The 14,645-nt window shown below is 36.1% G+C and overlaps 1 protein-coding gene across 6 annotated transcripts in view; it reads right to left on the reverse strand.

Moving 5' to 3' along the window:
- The window catches only part of CNTN5 (contactin 5), a 610,938-nt gene that overhangs the window by 65,229 nt on the left and 531,064 nt on the right, over nucleotides 1-14,645 (reverse strand). The window lies entirely within an intron of this gene.

A 14,645-nucleotide genomic window follows, 5' to 3' on the forward strand; every position in this document is an offset into this window, starting at 1 on the left:
AAAGTTTCACCACTATATTTTTGTCAAGTCACATTTCAATTTCAAGCACAAGCTATTCCATCTAGAAAAAAAATGACCTTAGAAATCAGATCTGAGAAGAATGGGAAGCAAAATTCAAAAGACAAGGGAAAAACCCCTCTAATTGTATCTGGTCAAAAGAGGATTTATGGCATCACAGCGCAGTGTAGCAAAGGGACTTAAATAATTTAAATAATCTTTGCTTTTTGTAGATGGGTTTGTTGCTTTTTTTTCTGAGTCTATAATTGCAGCTCCACTGTACCTCTTGGTAAGTAACCCCACTAAAGCATATTCATGAGAAATGTTTAGCTGCTCATATTCAAATTTTAGTTTTGCTTGCACAATATTAATCATAAAATCCATAAAGCAGTGTGTAAATTAACACTCTTTTTGCTCTTCTAAACAGACAAAGACACTGAATTTATTCTATCTTGGAGGTGCAGTCTGGAAGAGCAGTAAATAATCACGGCTCTTTTTCTGACAGAGCGCTAGGAGCCTAAAAGGAATATGACAACTCTTAGATGGTGTTTAATCCAAGCCCTGCTTGAAGGTGTTGTGTATCCTTTCCCAGGCTGAGTAGGGGCTGTGACTCTCTCAAAGGTGCTGGGAGATGTCGGCTGGGAGCACGGACACTGGAAGCAGATTATCCTCAGCAAATGCTTTCTGCTATTTCATAGAAGTGGGGGAGGACATGGGATGCTTCCTTCTCCTGTATTTGAAAACTAAGGTAACACCTCTGTGTTAGAGAATCCAAATAAGTAGGTAGGTGGCTCTTTCCCAGGGATGGGTGGATTTTTAGGTATACCTGTCCCGAGAGGACTTTCTGGGCGATACAGTACAGACTGGCACTCCTTCTGTTGGGAATCCTCTGTGGAGTCTATGGTTAGAAATCATGGAAGGTATGGTACAATGTTGTGTTTTACTCTTGAGAAGTATTTAATCAGGAGTATGGCGCTTTTGACAGGACTGGGTTGGGCTCTTCAGCAGCAAAGAGGAAAGGAATTACATTTATAGGCTGTATGTGTTAAACTTCACAGCTGTTACCTTTGATACTAGAAGTGATTTATATAGGTTTAAATTTCAATAATGTGCTCAAATTAAATCGTTAATATGAGACTGCATTATTCTTTCTCTTTCTTTCTTTCTTTCTTTCTTTCTTTCTTTCTTTCTTTCTTTCTTTCTTTCTTTCTTTCTTTCTTTCTTTCTTTCTTTCTTTCTTTCTTTCTTTCTTTCTTTCTTTCTTTCTTTCTTTCTCTCTTTCTTTCTCTCTTTCTTCTTTCTTTCTTTCTTTCTTTCTTTCTTTCTTTCTTTCTTTCTTTCTTTCTTTCTTTCTTTCTTTCTTTCTTTCTTTCTTTCTTTCTTTCTTTCTTTCTCTTCTTCTTTGTTCTTTTCTTTTTCTTTCTTTCTTTTTTTTCTTTTTCTTTTTCTTTTTCTTTTTCTTTTTCTTTTTCTTTTTCTTTTTCTTTTTCTTTTTCTTTTTCTTTTTCTTTTTCTTTTTCTTTTTCTTTTTCTTTTTCTTTTTCTTTTCTTTTTTTCTTTTTCTTTTCCTTCCTTCCTTCCTTCCTTCCTTCCTTCCTTCCTTCCTTCCTTCCTTCCTTCCTTCCTTCCTTCCTTCCTTCCTTCCTTCCTTCCTTCCTTCCTTCCTTCCTTCCTTCCTTCCTTCCAATAGTCCCTATTTTCTAACTCTGTAAGAAATGGTGGTTTATTATCCAAGGTTCATAAATATTTCAGTGGAGAAAACAGAATTTCATTCCAGTGAAAAATGTGCTTCTGTTCACTTTGGATGTGAAACCACTCACTGCTCTCAGCAGACAGCAGAAGAAAATAATGCTTCAAAAGTGAATGGGGCAGAGGAAGGACATGCCAACTCAAGGGTTCCCCAGTACAACCTGAGGATGCCTCTCCCATCCTGCTCTAAAAACATTTACACCAGTATTTGAGTCACGTTATTTGTGTAAAGGTAATTTTATAGAAAACGTTATTGTATTAAGCAAATGACTCTGAATTCGAGTTTTGAGGGTTTGATTTTTTTTCCCAACAAATAAGAAGGCTTGAAACTTTGTTACAGTATGTCACACCTCTGAAGAAACACTCTGCTTTAGAAACTGACAATGATGCAAACTTCCTTCTTTGCCGCTCCTTCTAATTTACAAAACAATTCTTTCAACATGCTCAGTTTTCAATGTTCTGATGACATAATTTGTATGGCAATAGTTTTTGCAGAACAATGATAGTTCTCATCAATATACTGACAGGATCAGTAAAAAGCCCAGGATATTCCTTTAATATTTGCAAATTATAGAAGCTTATACACTATTTAGGTCCTGATATAAAACAGTTTTGAAATTCTGACCTTGGAGGAAAAGAAATTTAAATGCATATGGAGGATTATCTAATGAATCTTATGGATATTGTCAACTACATTTCTCCATAGTTAAAAGCTCCTGTTATCCATGAGGGAAAGAGTAATCACTCAATCAAAGGAATTGCAAACACATTTGCTGGTGAATTATTTGGCTCAGAAATTAATATTTTCTTTAAGGTGCCTAGCACTCATCTGTTCTCCCTTTTTTTGTGTGTGTTTGGGAAAGAAGCCAGAGGCCTGGTTATGATGGAAACTGAAATGCTTTATTTATGCATACAATACTTGCTGCACACAGCAGGATCATAGACTTCTCCTCCTTCCCTGCCAGTATCTCTCAGTCACAGAGAGACCACCTGTGTAGCACGTCTACATATTTTAACAAAAAAGTTTCATAGCAAAAAGTTTTTTTCACTTCATAAATAGAAGGTAAGCAAAGAGAGGAAAATGGGGCTGGGGTAGAATTAAGGACAATTCAGGAAAAGAAGCAACCCTAAATTATTAACTAACTAGCAACAGAGACAGATGATGATAGATTAACAAATAGAAAAAAGATGGTTGAGACATCACAGTGAGAGTTTGGAAATTATTTTATTTAAGTATAAGAAAAATTATTGTAGTCACATAAAGGAGATGGATGTTGTCCAAGAAAGGTTTCTGGAAAAAAGTGGCACAAAATCAGTGTCTTTGTAAAAAAGAATTTTCATCTGTCTAATAACATGAAGAAAAAGATATGAGAGTTAATGTCTCATCTCATGTCAAAAAATATGTTGTCTTGAGATCAACTGCAACAGAGATGTTAACAGTAATTGCTGGGAAAATGGAAGTGAGATATAACAGCAAATGGACTTCAGATAAAATTGAACATGGGTTAACCTAAGTACACTGAAAGAGATTAAACTATTATAATATTCCATAAAAAGAAATATTTTCTAGAGAAAATGAGTGCAGATTTAGTCCTCCATGGGTTTCAAGAAATATTTTCATGCTGAAATTCCCATGGTTGGTTAAATACATTTAATATAAAAATTAAGGATTTTTAAGAAAGTGGTTGAAGAAAAGACTTCTTTTTTTCAGAGAGAGAAATTGTTTTTTTATACTATGATATTATTTTTCAGAGTTTCCAGGATACGAAAAGGCTGCTAAAAATTTGATTAAATAAATGGTTCTTTGAGACAGCAACTGAGCACTAGGTTGGTAGAAAAGCAGTAGTTGTGACTCTGAACTAAGAGGACCATGCAGTAAAGGAAAATGCAACCCTAGAATATATCAGATACCAATGTGCATCTCTTTATAGAAGTATTAATACATGAAGTGCTGAGGAAATATAATTAAGCTAATTTTGATCATCAGTATTCAGAAAGATTAATTCTAATCAAGCTGACATTTGGAAAGATCAACATGATGACCAGGGAGGAAAGAAAACCTTTTGTTCTGGAGTCTGCTTGTAAAATTAAAACTGCACGTGAGATGAGTTTCTATATTACATGTTAATTCATAGATCTTTTCAGCAGCCAGTTGAACTTCTATTAAAGGTAAAAAGGTGAAGATGTCTAATTCACATTGCAGATCTCCACACTTTGGATCTCAACCTGGAACTGAATCTCACCCTCAAATCTTAATTTAGTTCTCCAGATATAAGTACATTTCAGGATCTGGCATAATTTCTGGGACAAAATCCCAGCTGCTGCAAGGCATGGAAATTAATTTCCTCATTGTCCCCACTTGCTGTGGCCTTGATTCTGAAATGAAGCTGTCTGAGCACCTGAACTTCCGTTGAAGCTAAAGTAGAAGGGATGCTTGAGGACTCAATTGCTTTTCAGATAAAAACAGGAATCTATCTGTGGAATGGAACTAGAGCTATTCCGAAGAGAGGCTTTGGAGAGTGGACAGTGTGGATAGTATCAATTTTTGCTTCTCCTATTGATCCATGCTACCTGCTCAGGCAGAACCTGGCTATCCATTAGACACTTGCACTGGGCTGACACACATGACAGAAGACCTGTGAGAGAGTGTAAGTTCTTGAAGCACAGACATGGAAATCAATTAGCCGCAAGCTTCACTGCCAATGAAGCTGAAACCCCCCAACAAATTAATAATTAAAAGACCTAAATTGAAATTGAATGTGATTTCAAAGTATGTCTTATATCTCTGCATATTATAATTTTCCACTCTGATTTTATCAGAAGTAGTGCAGCTGTTGGATGCCCAGCTTGCCAAGAACATCAGCAAATTTGGACATACATATTAGTAGCATTTCTAGAATGTCAGCTTTGCTAATGACTGCATAATCTGCTAAACTAGTTAGAGAACTGCTACAAAGCCATAGAAATATGAATGAGAGTATAAATTTTCCTCTCCTTTCCTTTTAGGATTGGACTTAGATTAACACAGGAAAATACTCAGCAACTATATTTTTCAAAAAATATTTTCAAATTAGTATTTTAACTGTAAAAATATTGCAGTCTATTCAAAGTTTATAATCACCATAAAAGTTTAGATTGAAAACACACAGTACGTTTGTTTAAACAAAAATGCATTAGCTCACTCAGATCAAGAATTTTGTCAATTTTGTTCTTCTTTCAGCAATGGAGTATGCATCAGGGAGAGGAAGTCTTTGATAAAGAATGTGCAGCTTTATCTGGAAGGATGAAATTCCACACTGTTTGCATATGGGATGTTGACATGAATAGAAAGGTGTTCTCTGAGGCCAAGTGTTTGCTAAGAAGCTGATGGATGGAAATCAGGCTCATAAGAAATGCTGGATCTTTTCTTATGGATGGTGTTTGGGCATCCTTTATTTGGCAGTCTGGAATGCCTTCTCTTAATCTTCGGACTGACAGGAGGTAAGGAACATGCTGATGGAAATGAGCAGACTGTAAGGTCCCCACAAATGTGCATGGCAAAGCTCAGCTTCCTTTGGGTTTCATGTGATTTAGAGAATGGGAGTAGGATATGATATATGATATGATATGATATGATATGATATGATATGATATGATATGATATGATGTGATGTGATGTGATATGATATGTAGGAGTTGCTTCAATGGGAAGTTTTGAATTTTTTTACAGTATTTTAATTAAAAGGTAGCAATTTTTTTTCCTTCCTGCTGCTCTGTTTACAGAAAAATTTTGAGAGTTTTGACTGTAAACTCTGGTCTTATGTTGAGGGGAGGGAGTAAGACGTGGGAAATACAGACATCATTGTTTTGATATAAAAAAAGGAGATCTGTTCTGCCTCCCATATAATTTTTCCTTTGACTGATTCTTTAGTATAAATGAAATGTATTAGTAGTGCAGATACTTTTACTGTTCCCCCGTCTTACTAAAATATTATTAGTTCATTAACAGCTGGTATAACCCACCATGGAAAATCTCAGATATTATTTACAGCTAGCAGAGGACATACTATTTTATGTTGAAAATTGATGCTGGAAATTTTCAGCTTTCTTTATCACCAGGGACAGTTTTACCTTGACCCACTGGGGCCAGGATGTGCATTTGTTCTCCATATCACGTTAGATCAATGAGCAGAGATTTCCATCAAGATTCAGATAATGAAAAATGGAAACTCTAATTTTCATTCTCTAGCATCGTTCATAGCAGATTCTCACAAGCAGATGTCTTGAGGCTGTGGTAGAAATTGTTTCTGGATGCTGAAGAAGTTGAGGCAGCAAACATTACAATTGCTGCACAACAATTTGGGATTTTACTAAGCACTTCTTACACAGTGCTTCAGACAGGGACACAGTGTCTGGATCTTAATTGAAATTAATGTCAGGCAGCTTATACTTGGAGCACCATATTCTTTAAATAACAATTACAGAGTAAGAAAAAATAGAAGTCAGATGTACCATTTTTGGTGGGGAGGAAGAATTAGAAATGGGTGGTTTGGTTAGGCTGTAGATATTATTATCTTTCTCTGTTTTCAATTAGTTCTTCTGGCTTTCAAACCAAAGAAAATTTTTACTGCACATTAGAGATATAACCACAGCAATAAGGGAAGCATAAGATTTAGTTAAAACCTTTTCAAACTTAACATCTAGTAACTGGAATTAAAAAGAAAGTTATTGGTGGTCAGAAAATCATACCCTGCATTTTTCATTTGGATCTAAAATCAGGAGTATGAAGTTGGTTTTTCTGCATGTTGGAAATAAGAATTTTAAAGATGCAAATGGAGAGAAGCTGCACTGACTCATTTAGCCTGTGGCCCCTCACAGTGTTCTGATCTGAACAATCTGTCATTTGACATTAGTTTGGGTTTGGGATCTGTCAGTTTCCTTTAATGTAGACTACAAGGAATCAGAACAAGTATTTGTAAATACTTGAAAACCTTATTTCTTGCTGAATGGCTTTGGGCTATCTCATTCCCTTTTACTTTCTCTTGCTCCTTCATAATAGATCCACAAACCTCTAATGTTTACAGAAAATGGATGTGAGTCATTGCTATAGTAAAGCCACTTAGATAAGCAAAAGAAAATCTACTTTATATTAATTTTTTAATAATATCACCCTAGATAGAGTAATTTTTATTTTAATATTCTTGACTCAATTAGGAAAAAACCCCTATATTTGGCATAGTCTCTTGGCAAAGCATGAAATTATTTGGATTTTCTTCACGTCATGTTTTCAAACATTTATAATGGTGCAATTCCTGTGTGTGATATCTGAGGTCATTGGAATATGCTAAACCTTATTATTAATATCCCACAAACTACTTCCAGCTCTATTTAAGCTAATCTATGCAAACTGTCTTAGGGCAGTTTCTTTCAAAGTGTCACAGCCAGGCCTTTCATTTGTCCTTGCTGATTGCTGCACAGGAACATTTGTGCATGAAAATACATAGCTCTCCCTGGTGCAAATGTTGTCCATGTATGTAAATATAATTTCATGTGGATGACACTAGAAGTTATTTTTTGCTAACAAATGTGGTTTCTGTTCTAAGCCCAGGGAATAAATATGATCTCTGCAGTGTTTCTGTGCAGTAAAGTCTGGAAAACACTGATATGTCACAATCAGAAGGGTCTTTGGGAGTGCTTTTTTCTTTGTACAAACCAGCTAGTCATTATTATTTTAAATCATCCTTTCCATTTATGAAGTTATTCAAACCAAAACTTAAGCACATAATTTGCTTTAAAGACTCTATTAATAGCACCAATGCCAAAGATGATAGAAAGGTGCTAAAAATTGAATTTCAAAGATAATAAACAAGATAACCGAGGTAATAAACTGAAATAGAGCCTAACTTTAAAGGTAACAGAAATTCACATCAGTGAATTTAGAGTGAATTTGATTGGCGTATAATTAGAGAAACTATACACCAAGCAAATATTTAAATTATTCTACATTTTTACTGGTATGCTCGAGGAAGTGTTGGTACATATTGAAAATTTAATATCACTTTACTAATTGGTATTTTGTTGTGCTGCTCAAATATTTTACCCTCAAATGTGTTTCATCTTGAGCAAAGAAAGAACTGGGAGTATTACTCAGAAGACACATGAGGGTAAGTGTTCTAGAAACACTTGTTCAAAAAATTGTTAGGAAAGGCCATTTAAGGTCTTTTCTGCCCTGCATTGAAGTCCAAGACTTCCTTTAAAAGCCCTTATAAAATACAATTGGTTTAGAGCAATTTGTCTCTAAACATGCTGAAAATACTCTAAAATTATTAAAATGTTCTTTCATATTTTTAAAATCCATATCATACTTTTGACCCATTTAAATTTTATATATATTTTAATATTTAAATATTTTTAATAATTAAATGTGTTCCTCTTTTTTTGCACACTGTTTCAATGTCAGAAATTTTCCCCTGCTGCAAAAAGGTTCCTTCTTTTCAGGAAAAGCTTTATCACAATAATTTTCTCCGTGTTTCTAAGGGACAGCAATGAATTATTAACTTACTCTCTTTTACTCAGAAGCTTAAGAAATAATAACTTCTGCAAGGTCTGCATGATCCCTCCAGGAAAAGAAAAATACACAGGAAACTTCAGTTAGTCTAAGATATTTCTGTGTTACACTTGTTAGTTAGAAAAGTAACATTAATACTCAAAGGCAGACTTATATGCAAGTGGTAAAATTCAAATAGACCAGGTGCTCAAGGAGGCAGATCTTCAGCCAGTGTGAAATAACATTATTTCATTCAACTACATGATTCTTTTATGGCTTGTACTAGATAAAACACGTCTCAAAACAGCCAAACTATGCTATGCTTGAAGAGTTAACATTAACTTCAGCAATATAATATGAAGAGTAGAAACTTAAATTTCATTCAAATTATATTCTTGTAAATTGAAGACTGCTAATTATATGCTTACATGGGAAGTTTTCATATGCTCATCATATGAAAGTCATCTAGCAGTCATCTAGCAAAAGCACTATTGTTGTAAGCTGTGTAATGATGTCCAGTCAGATGGAACCTGCTTTCCAGTGTTGATTCTACAGCACTACTAGAATATTAACTGCAAGTGATGCTTTTATGTAACACAGCAATGAAATTGAATATTTCCCACCTCTCTGAAAAATTCTTTTCTTAGATATATTGTTACTGCTTTCATGTGAATAGAAGAACTGGATAGAAGAGAATAAATTATTGTTCTGTATTAAACCCTTGCTCTCAAGAAAAATAAACACAAACAGTTATTGTGTCCTCCCCCCACTAAAAAAAAAAAAAAAAACCCCAAACCATTTCAGCTTGCAGGTAATTAATATGCATTGTTTAAGACCCCCCCCATTGATTGAGGTATTTTCTACTTGGTAGTGCTCTCTCCCTGGCATACATAGACAGTCAGTATTGGAATGCCACGGGGAGCTGAATGCCCTAATCCCAAGCCAGGAGGTAAAGGATCAGCAGTTAAACTGATGGGTGGATGCTTGAGAAGGAAGCTGTAAACTGATGGGAGGATGCTTGAGAAGGAAGCTGACTGGTGAGAATCAAATCAGCAAGAGGGTTGTAAATCCTTCTAAAATAGCCAGCATGGAGGTTTGAAAGGATAAGAACTTTCTGTGTCCCATTCATATAAAGCATCAAAACGCACCAAAGAAAGCATATTCTTTCTCAACATTTTCAGAAATAGGATAATGAGATTTATATGGTCTGGTAAGGGAAGGCTGAGATAGTTTTAATGGTCTACTGTTAAATGCTATTAAGGCAGCATTCTGTTAATTTGTTACTTTTGAATGAATTTTGCAAAACTGTGGTTTCAACCATCTCATATCTGATCTCAGTAGTAGTACAGAGACAGGACAGGTGAATGTGGCAATGTCTGCCTTATCCTCACATCAAACTGACTCCATTGTCAACTGGAGACATATCATATGGTAGGTACTGCTGGATTCTGGAAGATGAAGACTGATTGCTTTCATCATTATTGTGCCTCTGGAAGAGTGTGCAAAGTCTGCCCTTACTGCATGTTGGTCCAGGTAGAAACTCTTTGGAGAGGAGATTCATTAGCATGATGTATGTTGGGCTTGGATCAATAGCTAAAAGTTCTTCACTGGTTGTTTAGAGCTGTCAGTATAAGATTCAGTGCTCCACAGAACTGCTGGCCTTCCAACCATTGCTGTTGTGAAATAGCCCCTATTTTCTCCCTGTCTAATAACCATAAGGTCTCAGCTAGACTACAAATGAGTTTGACATGCTGTTTTCATGAAAGATACATGATCTAGAGGGGACACTGTCAAATAATTTTTCAGTATAAAATCGACTTCTGAAAATGGGAAAAGAATAATTTGAACATAGATTACTTTACTTCCAAAATACATTTGCTGAGATGTTTAGAGAATTTTGAGCATTTATAAGCTTGGTAGATTGTACACAATAAAAATGGCATGTATTATTACAGCAATAATGGGATAGAATAGAATAATTGGTCCTGCTCTGCAGTGAGATGTCCCTGCTGGTTCGCTGGTTATTCATATCAGAGATTACCATGCTGTGTCCAGTAAGGGGCAGTCATTACTTGTTTGCTTAGTTCTGTGATATTTCTGAGTTTACCCTTGGAAATTCCAACGCTTCTTTTTCTATCATCTTCACTGACAATTAGATCTAATGTGAAAGATCTCAATAATCTCTTGCTAGATCCAGAAAGAAAGTAAAGGCTAGAGGTGAAAAGCTATCTCATGGCTCCATTACTCCACACTACTTCACAGCTTTAGACAGGAGCTTTACAGTGGAGAAATCTGTGGGATAGAACAGACTTCATAAAAAATGTGTGGAGGGAAAGCACACCTGACAAACAACCTTCCATCCATCTATGGTTCCATGATGCATCTCTAACCTATTTCTGTGATACAGCTCTGGATTTCTATATCATTTACACTCAACACACTTCCTGACTGCATCCTCGACAAGGAGTGTGCTCAAAAGGCCATACTTCTACTAACAACACCTTGCTGTTTACTAAGATATTGGTGCAATAATAGGTTTCAGAAGCCTTGATTGTAAATAGTAGTGCAGAGCAAAGGCTGTGCTGTTTCTACAGCTCTTACAAAATTACCAGAGGAAAATTTGTTCTGGAAGACAGCTTTGCTGGAATACTACCTTTCTGTCTAATGGACAACTCTCTCTAATTAGTTTTCTCTTTTAATAGTAAACCCACAGGTTAATGATCCTACTTAGAAGGTCATGTAGTGTTTAAACCTTTATGAGAAGTAAAAAAATATATCTAACTAAGCTTTAAATCTGAGAGATCTACAGTAATTTTCTTACGTTTCGTGAAAGAACCAATCTGACCTGTGGATGTAGACATCTTGCAGGAAGGAGAGACAATCAGTTCAGCAGAGAGACAGTTTAAAAGCATTGGCTCAGCACAAAAATACTTCCAGACTGTAGGAGTGGTAAATGGGATTTTGACTAAAATGAACTAGGATCTTATTGACTCCACTTTTCAGGTCAGATGAGTTCATTTTGCATTCTGGGGGGGAAACAGGTACTATGACTGGAAAACTAGGTGAAACAAGATTTATTTTATTCTCATGTCACAAGGTGAAATACAGTCTATTAACTGGAAAAGGCAGTTAAAAAGACACATGTTCCCTCCAGAGAACCACATTGCCACTAAAGGTGAAAAGGGTACAAAGTTCTTACTGACAAACAATTTATTGATTAGAGTTGTTTGAACCTTAGAAGCTTTAGTTTACTCTGGAATATCTCACACTTCAGCCACAACTCAAAAATTTTGATTACAGGTTGGAATAACAGTTCAGTAGGACGTGATTCTGTTCAAAACTTCAGTTTAAAACTGTATCTATCTACAGCTGTATCGCCGTGCATGGAAGATAACAGATGGAATACCTGCAGTGATATAAGTTATGTGCAATAAAATGTGACAAAAATAATGGAACAAGAAAAAAAAAAAAAAGTCAGTGACTCTATCTGTGCTCCTCCACCAGGCTGCTCCCAAAGATGGCACTTGTTTTAGAATCAGTTGTCCCATCATGCACAGTGAGAAGGTCACATACTTTTTGGGGGGAAACACTCTATGTGAAAAAAAAGCTGTCCTCAGGCGAAGTCTATTTTGCTTTATGCATAAACTACCCACACACAACCTCTACATCCTATCTCTCAGTGCATTTCTTGCTTGTGCATGGATGGAAATTTGTGGTGGCCACAGGCCCCAGAGACAAGCAAGAACCAATGAAAGTGCTTGGAGAGAAAATGCAAATGCTAATTTTTTGGTGTTGGATGCCCACATAATTTGAAGGATTTGGATGACTTTTGGGTTTCTCTTGCTTCTACCAGCCACAGGTTCTCTGATGGATGAGACTTAATGTCTCCCAATACTTACTTATCATGGTAAGTTTGGGTATACATCATTACATCCCACTGGTCAGACCACAGGTTATCAGTTGTGGGTTGCTAATTTCAAGATATAAACTGTCATGGTTGCAATGCCACACCACATTGGAGAGGATCTCATATTGGTCCATATTGGTCTAGAGGCAGAAATAAATTTTTGTGTGGCATTAGCTATGTCACACCTACAGAGTGGTGATATAGTAGCTATGCAATCATTCAAAGATATCTGCTGTTGTAATTATATTGGGAAACTCTAATGATAAAATCTGGCTCTTGTTTCCTATTTGAGATGGTCAAAGCAGCATTAGAGCATTCACATGGCACACAACTCCAGCTTACTATCTGTCTTCATACCAACAGTCTCAAAAAAAGGGCATCTTCTCTCATCAGCATAGAGACAAGAACATGATACTTCTTCAGTGATATAATTTCCTTGTTCGCCTAAATTCTACTTCCCTTCTCAAACTTACTTGCTTCTCATTCTTTCTTCCCTAACTCTTCTTTTCTGCACAAAATGTTATGTTATGATATTCTCAAGATGTTAAGATGTTGCTACATCTCACTTCTTCCCTAACCTTACCTACGAAGTGCATTATCGATGATGTTGGAATGGAGCTGGGAACACAGAAAGTAGGATGAAAAAGTTACTGACTCACTAGGGATAACCTGCTGGCAGATATGCAGTTGTGTCCTGTAATTCTACAGCTAGACTAATCAGAAAACACTCCCTATTTCATCATTTTATATAGTTGTACTGTAGCAAGCTCCCTTCTCAGGATGACAGGGAGGAGTACTGAATCAACAGAGACCTCCCTGCCTACTCTATATTCACATCTCACTTTTGAACACAGAATTATTTTCCAGAAATTTAAAAGAATTTTAATCTATTTTTAATAACTTTACTTGTGTACTCTGAATCTATTAGACCAGGTAACTACTTGCCAGGGACCTGGCAAAGTTAAGCTAAGTATCTAAAGGCAGAAGTGTGAATGTGTCCTTAGAGCAGGTAGTGACAGATGGCACAAGTTTTGCCCATCATTTTGCAGTTCACTGTGTTGGCATCTTTTTTCCCTGTCTTCAGAGGTCTGGGAAAAGACACAGTCAGGAATCAGAGGCAATGAAAAGAAATATATTTTTCCTAGTGATACAGAGATGACTACATACAGGTGTATTGAAACCTGATGAAAGATTGCTGAACTAAAAGCCAACCTGAAGGGAAGGATGACCCTTCCAAGGACACAGTGAATGAGGGTAACTTGTTTATAGTTTCACCTTTCTGCTGCCAAGTTTTCTCCATTTAAAAAATGGCCCTTGATTTTACTTCATTTCTAAGAAAACATAGCTCCTGTGGTTCAAAGATTTTTAGTGATTTAAGCATGTTCACTTTGATGAAAATTTCAGTAAAATCCTCAGAACTCTGTTTGACTCATGCTCCTATCACACTTGAATTCCTGCTGAATTGAGATTATGCTTATAACCTCATCCATAATTTTTTTCCCTTATTTTTGAGTGTTTGAACTCAGACCCTTTGCAGTCCTCTTCACGTAGTTGCTTGGATATGATTATAGGATTGTTTATGGATTTTGCAAAAGTAGTATGTAAAGAGCAATTGGCCTTTTAAATCAAGATTTCACAGCTTCTTCTGTGAATAGTTGGCAAAAACAAATTGCTTTTTTATAAGAAAATTTTATTTACTGTTTTTATTGAGAGTGGAAACCTAAGCTGCCATTTAGCAGTGGAGCTGCAGAAGGGAACACAGTGAGGTGGGGTCTTTGCTACAAGGATCAGACAAAAACATCCCTTTGAGAGTGAATTATAGATTAAAACCTTCAAATGTAGGGTCAGGATTGACCGTGATAAGGCTTAGTGATACACAGAAATATGTGTATATTCAAGGTGCTGCTTGACAAGTTCCAAGCTCATAGATGGAATTTTATTTATGGACATTTATAAACACTCCAGCTTATGGGCTTATCTTTACTGTGGAAGCACTTTGATTTATATCTTCAAATATAGAATCTAAGGAGATTCATACTCAAATACAGACTGATAGCATGAATTGTGAAATATCTGAACTAAATGAAATTAACTCAATTATCATATGTTTATAATGCAGTAACATTACCTTTATGAGTCCTCTACCACCAATCTTCCGATTGGAACATCCTTCCAATACTTAAAGTACACTTAGAAGAAAGGCGGGAACACATTTTTAATGAGCCTTGTAGTGATAGGACAATGTGCAAGGACTTGAAATCAAAAGAGGGTAGGTTAGAACTGTATATAAGGAAGAAATTTTTCACGATGAGGGTGGTGGAGGACTGGAAAAGGCTGCTCAGAGAGTTGGTAGATAACCAGTCCCTGGAAACATTCAAGGTCAGGTTTGATGGAGCCCTGGGCAGCCTGATCTAGCTGAAGGTGTTCCTACTCATTGCAAGGGGTACTAGGGGGTCAATTCTGATC

The sequence above is a fragment of the Melospiza georgiana genome, chromosome 2 (genome assembly GCF_028018845.1).
Source record: "Melospiza georgiana isolate bMelGeo1 chromosome 2, bMelGeo1.pri, whole genome shotgun sequence".
NCBI classification, from domain to species: Eukaryota; Metazoa; Chordata; class Aves; order Passeriformes; family Passerellidae; genus Melospiza; species Melospiza georgiana.